Below are 13,585 nucleotides of genomic sequence, written 5' to 3' on the forward strand. Positions count from 1 at the left end.
ATTTTTAAGATAAAATACTCATTGAAAAGTAGGGATTTATTTGCTAATCAAAGATTTAGCATAAGTTAAAATGCAAAGTAATTTTAGGTGCAAACTATATAAAATATATATGCTTTACACTATCGTATAATATAATTCAATTTTTGCAAAATTTTATGCCGACACTTCTCGAACCATCCGAACAGATGGAATTGTTTCACCTAAGTAGAACATTGAGACAGCTTAGCTTTTGTCATAGCAAAAAAGCAATCTATTCCTCAGTTTCATGGCTTTGCATGCTAATATGCGAGAACTAAATGAACTATCCTCAATTCAGGACACGAGAGAATAACAAGTCTGTTCCCTCTTTATTGATTCTGTATAATTAAACTCAGCACAAAACGAGATGAGAACTTTCTTAATAATGTTTTGGCAATCCAGTTGAACGTTTCAACGGGTGATTGAAGAGAAAATTTGTTTAAGATTTACTTCAACGTTACAGCTACTCAGTCACCCTTCGGAGTTCCACGGTAGATACTCTGTATTGTCAAAGTTTCGCCGAACGAAAATTTAGGTAGGTATTAAAGTTGAGTGAAAAGTTTTCAATGAAGATGTCGCAATTAATTTTCGATAAAATTAAACTCGTTAACGTCGGAAAATTACAGTCTTTGAACGGATACTAATTGAAATATACGAAAGTTTTTTCATTAAAACCTGCTGTGTATCTGTGACGCGCAGGTTTTTGGCTGAAATGCCTTTAAGGCCTTATTAAGAATTTGGGGTTATTTCGCTTCAACAGTGAAGAATTCCATGGGTTTACCGAAGACAGTTGCGATTTTGTTGAGGCGTACTGGTGGTGTAAATACTTCGTTAATTATAAACAGACAGCCTCCTTGTCAATGGTCTTGTTACATCTCATTATGCGCCTTTGTTTTATTGCTGGGAGGGTGTACAAGGCCTTTCGGCGAACGGTCTTTTTTCAAAATTTCGTGGGTTAAGAAATTTTCCTTAGGCAAAAATGTTTGCTAATTTAACTGTAAGACTACTGACCGTTGAAAAAAAGACTCATTATTTTTATTTTCGGGTTTCGTAAATACATTAACTATTTTAGGAAATCAACTGATGTTCGGAAGTATAGCACCCACGCACAGTCGAGACCACTCCATTGATACTTATATTTATATCACCAACTATATTTTGAACAACATCATAATTGTCCACTGATCTGTAAAAATACAGCATAATGATTTTTCCGCACTAGCCGACAGTCTCGAAAAGGTTGACTGCAATGCGTTGGGAACATTTTGTTGCTACTTATATATTTGTTAGGCAAAGTAAGTGAAACGTTACAAGCATAACAGCGGGTATTTTTGGTACCCGACCCTTTTGCGGAATAAGCAATGGATTTAATATCGTGTTTCGCAATGTACTACCGAGCTATTGTTGTCGACCTAGTTGCTTAAATAAAATTAACTTTAAATAGAAAATTCGTAGGAATTATGAAATTGTTATTGGCTTATGTTTTTAACGATCAAACTTTTTTAACTTTCGTTTAAGCACTTTAATAAATTAATCAAAGTCTCTACTTTGTGTTGGTAAATATGAAATAAGTATATCTATTCTATACACTTTTCTTCACCTGTGTGCACTGCTAGTACCTCTAGCATCTCATCAAAACACTAATTGACTTGCTCTTTACTCCCCCTAATTTAATTTTAAGTCATAACCAACTTGTAATAGCAATAAATTTTATCTAAAACACCAACAGTTTTAACAGACAACACGGCGGTCAATTCTCTTAAAGACTGTAATAAAACTGCATGGCCGGCTATTCACAATTCGGAGCAGTATTAGCGAGCGATCATTCTTTCGGCATCGCACTTACACCATTCGGGTTACAAAGACTTACGAACAAATGGATGTGACTTAGATCTCTGATATATAGAACGGAGTGGAGTTGCGATAAAATAGCACGACGTAACTTATGTAGCTGAGTTGCCGGTGCTTTAGTTTTTAAAAGTCTGAGGAACGTGGGTAATCGTAGCTAGGTGGGTGAATAAGTGGTGGAAAGAATCATCTAGTGTTGGACATTGATATATTCAACATACTCTTGACTTAAACAGAGCTGTAAATGTCGATGTTTAGATTAATAAAATACTTGTAATCAGGTCAATACAAAAGTTGCGAGGCATACTCTACGAACGGCGCACAAAGCATGCCTTAACTAAAGGTGCGCTTGTTGGAAAATATACTAACATGTAAATGGTATCTCATGTGCTTTAAAATATACAAATGAGGAAACTACTCTGTCTTCCTAAATCCTATACGTTCTTGCTTACGGAACGGTAGAGCATTATAAGTACCGATAGCAACGATAGTACCGATAGTAAGTAAGTACTTTATATGAACAATTATGCACAGATTACACGGAATACTAATCTAGTACCGAGCACGTGATCGAGCTAATCTTCTCCTAGAAATGTCCGTTATAATAATTGGGTCTACCCGTGTCTGGTACTGAATTATTGCAAGCTTATGTGGAGTATTAGTAGGTATATCCAAGTCAACTAGTTATCTTAGTTATCATAGTGGGTTTTTAGAGTTCCCTTTTAAGCTATTGCATAGCTTCTATCGCAGGCCTTGAGCGCGGGGACCAAATCCAGAAATTCCGTAACGAAAAAACCTCACGCTCCCCACTCCGACGGGCACGGAGGTGTGGCTTGAAGGCCGTGCATCGTCTAACGTCATGTCAGTTCGGCAGTCTTCGACACGGCGCTGTGTGTCGTACGATTAGACGTATTGTACGACTTTACGGAACTCACCCGAATCGAGACGAGCTGCTCCGAAATCGGACGAATACATAATCAGCTGTTTGTGAGAAAGTATATAGGTGTATAAGTATTTATCTACAACGTGCAATTCATACAGTATTTCTTTTTCTTTGATATTAATTCAAGTTACACTTTTTGAGCGTGGTGACCGATAGGAAAACAATTTTTTTTTTATTAAATAAAACTTATAATTGCATAAGTTGATACAGAATGCTATGCAATAGCTTTACCGCGGCAGTCCTCGAGTGCCACACGTATTTTTTTTATTGGGTAAACGCGAGACCACGGTGGAGCACATAGTCCAGCTGTGTCCTGCATGGGAAGGGAACCATGAGTCTGTGGGCGAGTTTCGGGTAGTTCATTGTCCCTCAGAAGGCCCGTGGCGGCGGCCCGCGTTTTTCCACACGCTCCTCAAGGAGAGTCAGCAAACCCCAGCGGGGTCCACCAGAACCAAGGCCCGTGGGCTTGTTCAAAAGACTTACCTCGGCCCTGGTACATAAAAGACCTAAGAAGGAACATGATGTATCAGTTCGCCAGCCTTTATTTCATAAACTGTACTTCTATACAATAGAAATTGTCACACATAAGGTATATTTGAGAGAGTAAAGGAAGGTTCATACTCTCTCATCCAAAACCGATTTTAATATCCCACTCTTCGAATTTTAGTAGTCATTCAGTATACCATCACTCCTCGGCAAGCGACGCGTATGTATGAACACCGCTAAGATACGGAGCGAGTAGCGTAACAGACGTATGCTGGTTGAATGATTAGCGAGTAATCCAGTTCACTGTTATCCAAGCCTTTCCATCGCTTTTTGTTGGAACTAATTCATGCTAAATAAAAATGAGCTTTAGGTGCTAGGGTACAGAGTTGAAAATTGTTTACCTAGAATTCGGCTTGAAAAACTATGATTATAGAATGGATTAACTATGATTTTTAGTTTATGGATTAACTTTTGTAGATAAAAAAGTAGGACTTATTGCTACAATATGGTGTTGTTATGAATTGAAGAGCCGTTTAGTTATAAAGATAAGCTTTAGCTGCGAGATAAATAAATATGCCTATTTATATATTTTATTTTTTTATTTACTTTCTGGATTACCAAAAGGAAAAACCTACATAGAAGATTTTACTAGAATTGATAGTTCTATAGATTCTTCTGCTAGGTTAAGCTAAGCCGCCGGCATATTCGATATATAGACTTTACTATCAACGAGGTAGGTCTCTGTGCAATGGAGAGAACGTTAAACAATTGCTACCCTAGTATTCGGTTCCTCCGGTCAGGTGGTAGTGAATATTGGTATTCGGTTGCCTCGAACTATAGTGGGAAACCAAAGATGAAGATCAGAATAAATATAATATTCAGTACTGTTTCTAGTGACGCATAATGCACATTATGCATTCTCCGACACGACGACTGCTCAAAAAATAAGTACCTCGATATACGAAAATGTTGCTGTCCTACGTAAAAAATATAAGGTAACTAGGCTAACATAGGAAATGAGGTACGTCAAAGTATTATATACTTGCCGTCGTATATAGTAAATTCATATATCTTATATCCTTACAAAAAAAAGTCTAACAAAAAGGAAACGAAATAGATAAACGTAACGCGAAATAGCGTAACGTATTCCGCAACCCTTCATTCATTTCATGACAGCTTCGCGTGAGAAGTACACACGAAATTACGCTCTGTTTTCCCCAACAAAAAACAAGCAATTTCTTCTCGTGTAAACGCGCCCTAAGGCTAAACTAGTACATGAAAAGGCTCGCTGTAGAAAGGCAAGACCGCGATAGCCAGACCTTTAGAGTGCCGGCTTAAGATATTGCAGCTATCGAAAAGCCCTTTGAGACTTCCTACCAGCGGAAATTTAATCGCATTTTCTTCTTTGCTAAACGATCTCTTTATGCCGTGGCCGAGGCATACGGGTTTTCTAATATTTAGTTCAAAATTAGAAGGATTTATCGGACGGCGATTAGCTTGTTTACATTTTGTTAAAGCAATTTTAAAAGTTCCATGACAGAATGCGTTCTAAAGGAATCTCATAAAACTATTAAATGCAGTTAATTGCATGCAATATGTAGTTCAGCTATGTACCATGATAGTTAGAATTCTAATTCAAGAAAATAGGACAATTGCTAATAGCACATTTTTTCACAATGGGGTAATTATGTTTTTTGCTCTGTAATAAAGTCCCTAGTTATAGAAAAATATTGTTCAAAGAAATTGTTACCTTATAATTACGTGATTGTTCTTCAATAGAATATACTGACCCACTTATGTGTACTATATTTTATGCAACTAATTATATACATAGGTATACTTGTAGTCGTGGTGGCCTAGTGGGTAAAGAACCAGCCTCTCGAGTATGAGGGTGTGGGTTCGATTCCAGATCAGGCAAGTACCAATGCAACTTTTCTAAGTTTGTATGTACTTTCTAAGTACATCTTAGACACCAATGGCTGATAAAAAAGGTGAAGGAAAACATCTTGAGGAAACCTGGACTATATAGTCTGAAATCACCAACCCGCATTGAGTAAGCGTGGTGATTAATGCTCAATCCTTCTCCGTGTGAGAGGAGGCCTGTGCCCAGCAGTGGGACGATAAAAAGGCTGTAACAGAACTTGTATAAGTTACCTAATTACTTGTAAACTTCTAGTGTAAATAATTATGAAGTAGTTTAAGTATAGTTACGTCGTAGCTAACTTAATTGTTATAGAAAAGAGTTTGGATCAAAATGGTAGACTTCATTCTTAGGTTAGCTGGAAGAAAACTCAACACTGGGTTAAGTAGGCGTGCCGTTGTACATAAACTGTCTATTTTCCGTGTGTCAAAAGTGTGACCAACAGAGAAACCTGGATAATCAATATTTAAACTTTGAAAGCCTCAAAATAGTTGTGCAAACGTAAATCTCGACACTTCAATCGCGGAGTTACGAAAAGGCTATAACCAATTATCGTAAAAGGGAACTCTTTGGAAAATACCCACTCTATTATTGTGCCTATTGTGTCCTTTCGTAGGTCAATTGCTTTGTCGGAGTGGATTAAGGCTGTATTGAACCTATCTCAGTGGTGTTAGAGTGCCCATGGTACATACACGTGTTTCTATTAATTGGTATATACCTCTACTTTGTCATTATACCAATTTTACCTACCTCTACTAAATTTTAGTTTTCTGAAAAAAAAAATATATTGAAAGCAGTAAATGAATCGTTTTTGAAACTTCAAAAAGTTCATGAGATTTCGTTCCAGATTAATCTGATACAAACAAGGGTACAAAAGCAACCATTGCAATACGTTAATAAACTATCATTCTAATCTTAAATTGAAAACGAAAATCCTCTCAAAACATATAAGTACTGGGTCCCTAGAATACAGTAAATCTTCAATAAAGGATCTCATTGAAAACGGTCGACGTCGACAGATACCTATTTAACGACGTAACAAACGATTTATTCGCAGTAAGTATTAAACAAAGCATTCTTTACATCGCTTTTTTAAGTAACAAGCAACCTTCTATGTTTCCCAAGTAGACGTACCTAATTTACATGACTTAAATTTTAATCATTCGTTCACCACTATAAAGTTTGATATGCTTTTTCAAAATGTGGCAATCGTAGCATAGCTATATAAATATTGACTGTAGCACAAAAGTAATTGGTACCATGGTAATGGTTGGGATCTGTTATAAAAAATCTACATTAAACTCTAAGATTTGATAAAACTCTAAAAAGATTGTTCTAAAAAGATTATTGTTAGATGAAACCTGCAGCTAATTCAATAAGAAGAAATGTATCTGTACGAGTTAAGCAGGTACGTAGATCAATATTGAACCAAACCTATGGGTTAATGAAATTGCTCTAAATTCACGCCCACCTCATTGTTCATTTACTATTTCGATTACATATTAGTTCATCCTAATATAGATAATTTGTAATAGCCGCTTTTATTACCTGTACATATTTAATTCACGCATCCACTATTCAACGGTAGCTATTACGCTAATTTGAGGCTAATTAACACAATGTATTCGTTTAATAGTGTAGCTTAATTAGCCCCTAATAATTACCCTATCAATCATATTAAAAGCACAGCCTGTGCGGATTACAGCATCAGCTGCCAACTAAAAATAGTGTCCGCTGCAATGATAATTTTCGAAATAATTTACCGAACATTTTAGTCGATATTTCGAAAAAAGCAATTTCAATTCCAGCCACAGTATTGACACTGCGCTGATTTATTATAATCAATTTCGTCGTTATGCCAAAGCACTAAAATACAGTGCTAATTTGAAGTTCATTGGTAGATTTATTTATAGCTACTGAGCTAAAATGTTGACGGCTGAGACCATTTTGGAAATACTGAACAAACATAAAATAGCTAAGTCGTAGAAGAGCTGATCCATTACAGCAGTAATCAATAAAAGGCTTATTATGTATCTCTCAGCTTTCAAAACGAAACTATTACTTGCAAAAATAATACGCATATATTTTCCAGGCTCAAACCGTCTAGTAGAATAGATTAAAGGCTCTTAAACACCGACTACGTTCAAAGTTATCGGTTAGCCAACTGCAGCGAAACTTGCTCCACAGTGTTTCTTGCGAAACATAATAAATCTTTCTTACTGTCATTGATATTTAGCTCGTGCGAGGGATCCCCGCCACAATGGAAGGAGCCTTCAATAAATCATTTAGAAGTATTGTGTTTGCTTACATAAGTACTGTATATTATACCCCCGATTGCTGCAGACAGGTTTAATCAGCGGAATATTGGACTACGTTATTTTGTTTGTTTTGATTGTAATTATGTACATATATTAATTTATGCTGTTTATGAAATTAGCTTTCCTTTATGTGACTGTGTAATGACATTGTTCGGACAAAGTTCTAAAATTGGCCTCGTTATTTTTGATAGTTACTTAAGAAAAGAGAACTTTTTACAAGTGCAGCCTAACTAAAGGTTAAGAATTAAGTGATTCGTAAAGGTGATTCATAGGGTGGTACCGACCCACCTAATGATCTGTTATGTAACATGTTACACAGCAAGAATTTGTGCAGTCATTTATTGTGTTAAGTAGAAACGAGTAAGGAAAGATTCACTATCGAGTGTAGTACGCATTGGCGTACTGACTACAAAATAAATGTCATCTTAGATGAATGGTCGCCGTGCAACATATTATATTACACCTCGTAACGTTGAATGAGAAAGACTGTTCAATGGGTCAATAGTTCTATTTCCGGTGGGTCCATAGTTCCATACTATCACAATACCTTCTCAGACTTTGCAATAACTAGCTTCAATGAATTCTAGCAAATTCTGATAACCAAATTAGTTGAAATACCTTGACTGCGAAGATAGAACATTCATCGATTTAATTAAGAACGCAAGTCTATTCATTTATTCTATAATGGATTACAGTTAATTGTGAATATATCTTTGTCTTTTGTAAGTTACCTTTTGTATCATCGTTTATTTTATTTAAATTGTCTTTTCAATAACTAGTTGTATAGAGCATGCATATATCTTAATAATAGAAAATATAACTATAGGTACTGATAGTAGGTTGATGACATGTAACAATATCACTTAGAAGAAGAAATGTAGGGTTTTATATCACGGTTTTGATACCTCTATATCTAATTATTTAAGAAATATTTAAAAAATAACCTGAGCCCTCAATATTTTAACAAAGAACGGTAAAAAGAATTCAATCATTGTCAAACAGACAGAAGAGAATCGAAATCGAAAGGAACCCCCCAAAATTATCCCGACATAATTCTATACTTTGGGCTCTTATCGTTTATTTTTCCTTATTATTAATCTCGATCAACCGCCAGATTATTCAAAAAAATTGAGCACACAAATCCGAACGGTACAATAAACGGGACGAAGAAGGGAGAGTGGAATAAGAAAAATCAACGTAAAGAAAAAAAGAACTTCAAACTTTTTTTATAACATCGAGCGTAGTCATTGGTAGAAAATGAAAAGGACACCCCGTTACGATTTCCATTAACAGGGAATAGGAATGCGTCGAAGGCCCCGGGGCTCCAATAAATCAATCTACGGGTAGACAGACCTCTCCGAAATCGCTCTCAGAATATACAGTATTAAATTTTGCAGGGTACATGAGTGTGCCCCTAAGCTTGAAATGTGAACGGTATACGCTTGCATGCGTTCGGACAATGCATGTAGCAGAAGTGTGTTAGACACACAAGCCAAGGAGGCAAGCTGTTTGCAATATTTGTTGGCACACATTTGTAACCACAGATCTGGTCCCAGTATTGGTAACTGATGAATGGTAGCGTGATAGAGGTTAGGGAGTGAATGTAGGTATATGTAGTAGTCTGTAAGTCCTATATCTACACGGGACACCAGTAAAAATGTTTTTTTATACAATAATCTGGTAAAGAAAGGCATAGTTCAATATTATTTTATGCATTGTTTTCCAGATTGTGATGTTACAATATTTTTTCGGTCATAATACAACAAAATACATTTTCAGATTCGTGTATCAATTAGTGTTGCTAAGTATTCTAATGTAATTAATTGTCCGATAGTTTCGTTAGATATCGTTTGAAATAGAGCTTACTGTTTTGTAGAAAATTAGATACAATAAATTATTATTTAACCGGAATTTGACATTTGCCGGTGACACTGAACTAATTTTCATAATTATTATTTAATGGGTTGCAGAATATTAGCACAAAATGCTTCAGTTCTTCATTTCATTAAATAGCTCATTATCACTAACATTAATTCGTCATAAAACCTTTATAGTGACTTTAAAATTTTCGGCAGAAATGTATAAGTGCATTATAATTTTTTATCTACACTCGGTCCACAATAAAACATTGTGAGCAACAGCTTCGTAACAAAAGAAACTGCCACGAAATTTTAAACAAGGCCGATTCTTATTCACAAAGACTCCAGCTATAAAAGTGACTCCCCAAGTAATTCTACACTGTATCAATCACGTTGCAGTAGTAAAATCCGACGTAAAACTTACTTCAGATACAAGTACGAGAAGTACAAACAACGAAAGAAATAAGTGTTCACCGCATAATAAATTCCTATGAATTTCGTAAATACCAGCCTTGAGAATGAAGCGACATATTTCATACACCAATATGTTGACTGGTAATACATCAAAGTACATAATTCCTGGAAAAAATAACAAAGTCGCCTATATATAATGTTTATTTTGCCAACTGTACCTGATTCTCAGAATTTGCTTCCGAATCACGTAGGTAGACACTTGCAGCCCTGTTCGACCAATCACCGACATGTTTGAGACGAGAATACGTTAAGGAATCCTTGACATTAAACTTTTAAGTGCCACCATTTTATTTGTATTTGTAGGTCATGAAAATCGATGGGAGCAAATGGAAGTTGGAACTATGTTTAAAGCCGTTGTGGCCTCTTGTAATAAACGTAAGACTCCGTTTTACTCTAGAATTTGCAGAACCTGCTAAGTTTACCTATCTAGGAGTACGAATGTTTCTACCACTGTCTAATTTTCTTCTCTTCTTCCACTAAAACAGCTATGTAAGTTAAATTAATGCACGATATTTTCTCAGATGTACCCTAGGATTTGATTTTGTGGTGATGTGATGGCAAATGTATACCATATTGACTGATAACGCTTCGAAAATGATTGTGTAAAATGAAACAATGTCAATTAAAAAACGGTGTTAGGTAACATAATTTTAAAACACCCGTATGACTGACTCACAGTTCAGCTTCACGAACAAACTGATCGGCCAAACTTTTAACCACATGTGACCTATAATCGCATGGCTCCAGCCCTGATTGTAGCCGATATGAAGGTAGTATATTCTGATAGCATAAGCTTTATCATCATCTGCCTAGCCTTTTTTCAGCTTCCAGTCTAACCGGATGCAGTTGAGTACAAATGTTTTACAAGGAGCGACTGCCTGTCTGACTTCCTCAACCCAGTTACCCAAACAACCAATATCCCTAGGTAAGACTGGTTGTCAGACTTACTGGTTTCTGATTACCCGTAACGACTGCCAAGGATGTTCAAATAACAGTCGCATAAGCTTTATGTTTTTATGTACTTTTTATAGAAAATGCATGTGAGCCGTATATTTATAAACGCACCCACGAAACAGGAATTATTGCTTGTATCGGGCAACATTTACAAGAAATACGGCGTCCCGTATCCGACATGGTGATCGATCACATCGACTGTTACTCTGCGTGTCGCTAGTTCGATTCCCGCATAGGACAACGAAAATTGTTTCGGGTCTGGTTCTTTGCAAACAAACATATGTACTTTTTTGTAAAAGCTCAGATATTCGGTCCGATGCTGTAAGAAAAATAACAGCACGAAAATATTTTTCCGGTCTATATTTTCGTCTGTCGGTTGTTTGATCTTTTAGATCACGTCTATGTTGAACTTAATTAAAGCCTATTTGGTTAGAACAAAGGGACTGGAATAGTACCTAATAATTTAGGCTCACGTATTTCCTATTCATAGTTTTCTGAGAATTGTTCCAGTTTTACACACTCACTATAGAATACTAATGAATGAATGAATGAATGAATGAATGAATATCATTTATTTCTAAGTATATGGTACATTGAGGTTTTACATTGAATATAGTTTCACATACACTACCATTGCTGGTGTAGAAATATTTAGTTAACCATGCTTTAAAAAGAAAGAAAAAAGTAATTATAAAAATGTCAAGTAAATTGAATCACAAAAAAAATAATGTATAAGTAAGTATATGATAGTAATTAGAAGTAGGTAACAATATTATTTGCGTCAAAATGGTAAAATATTAATTATAATGTTAAAAAGCTAAATACAGTGTCAATACTTATGTCAAAAACGTACTCTCACAATGCTAAACTATAATACTAAACACAATATCAATCAATGTCAAAATAGGTACTAAATACAATGTCAAAATATTAAATAAAATGTCAAAACTTGTGATTTAGAAATTCATTAACAGAATAGAAGCACATCTCTATAAGCCAAGTGAACATCCGATTTTTAAACTTACTTATTGGTAACATTTTCAAGTCAGGTGATAATTTATTATAAATTTTAATTGCCATACAATGTACATTATTGCTGTATAAATGCAATCTTTGTCTAGGTGCCAGTAGTTTTCCAGGATTTTTGTTTTTTAACCTCACAGAGGTCTGTTCATTTAATGGAAATAAATGTGGGTATTTTTTTACAAAAAGACAAAGTTCAAAAATGTATAAGGGTCATATTCAAAAAAATTGTATATTAAAACGTCCAACAGAGTTAATCTTTTTTAAAGAATAGCTACTAGCTAATTACTCTTAAAACAGAATAAACATTTATTTCAGCATTATGAAAAACAAAAATAACGCCCCATAATCCTCAATGAATGATTAATTTTAAAAGAAAACTACAACGTAGAACATTTGTTTTCATATAAGCAATGCGTGTCCACATTCTTGGCGCGACATTTAGAAAACATTTTATTATTCAATATTAGTATTTTAACTGACAAATAATTGATTTCTTAGCAGAGCATTGTGGAACCTGAAGGAATTTGCTAAAATTATCATGAAATATAACACGCAGAATTCAGGAATAATTAATTAAAGCAAGTCTTGATTTCACTTCATTTCTGTTATTCCTGTCTGTTACATTAGTAATTTTAATATTTTTGTAGTATTTATCAAAATTATTTTACCTAAAACATTAGCAACTGAACTGTCAAAAGAATCGACGAATCAAAAATGTTCGGTAATTTTGAGAAGCGCAACAAGCACGAAATATTGTGGTGCAGTGATTATTCGACAATTAAAAGTTACTTATTACTGTGAGACTTTTAAAGTATCGGTAAGTACTTTTACTGTTTTATAACTCAGCTTAGAATAAATGTATATGGACACTATCACTGTACTATACAAGTTTCGTATAAAGTAAGAAAAATTTTGAAATTTCATTGAAAAAGAGATTTTTTTAGATTAGATACAAGCAATTTATTCATATCGGTTATCATATCGATTACTTTTTTCTGTGACGTAACAGATATGAACGGTTAAGGTTTGTTCACAGTGCACGTACCGAGATAAAAACGTATTTAATCAAACCTACCACTTTTCTTTTTATTTTATAATTTTATAAAGGTATCTTTACGAAAAGTCGACATGAACAGAGTAAATAAAAATCAATCCACTAATAAAATATAAAACTCGAAAATGTTTTCTATCGATATACATTTTTACAATCGATATTTGCAGGTAACATCATGTATTATAATGGGATAAGTTTGGGATAGTTACCTTCCTACGAATGGCTTTAGTTCGGGTATAAGAATTGCTGTGGGGTTTGTTTTAGAATATTTAATATTTATGTATTAAGGTTTTCTTTTCTTCACAGGCAATATGCCACTAACACCAGGTGGACGACAGCGAAATTATAGAGAACAATTCGAATACTACTATCTACTTATTTTCTTTTAAAAGTACGTCGTTATATACTGACCCTAATAATTCGTCTCTGTTACTTTTCCGTTATAACAATATAGCTTTCCTATCTGTTTCATATCTGTTTTTTACAAATTTTTTAAAAACGACCCATAAGCATGGCAGAGGAAGTATTTTTAGTTCCTTGAATAATGGTCTGCAATGATCTAAATATTCGGCGCCACTTATGGCTCTGATACATTTTTTTTGCACTATAAAAGCTCTTTGCACATCTACTGAGTTGCCCCATATCACTAAACCGTAACGCAACACCGATGAAACATAACCGTGA

This window comes from Helicoverpa zea, chromosome 16, assembly GCF_022581195.2.
Source record: "Helicoverpa zea isolate HzStark_Cry1AcR chromosome 16, ilHelZeax1.1, whole genome shotgun sequence".
Taxonomy (NCBI): domain Eukaryota; kingdom Metazoa; phylum Arthropoda; class Insecta; order Lepidoptera; family Noctuidae; genus Helicoverpa; species Helicoverpa zea.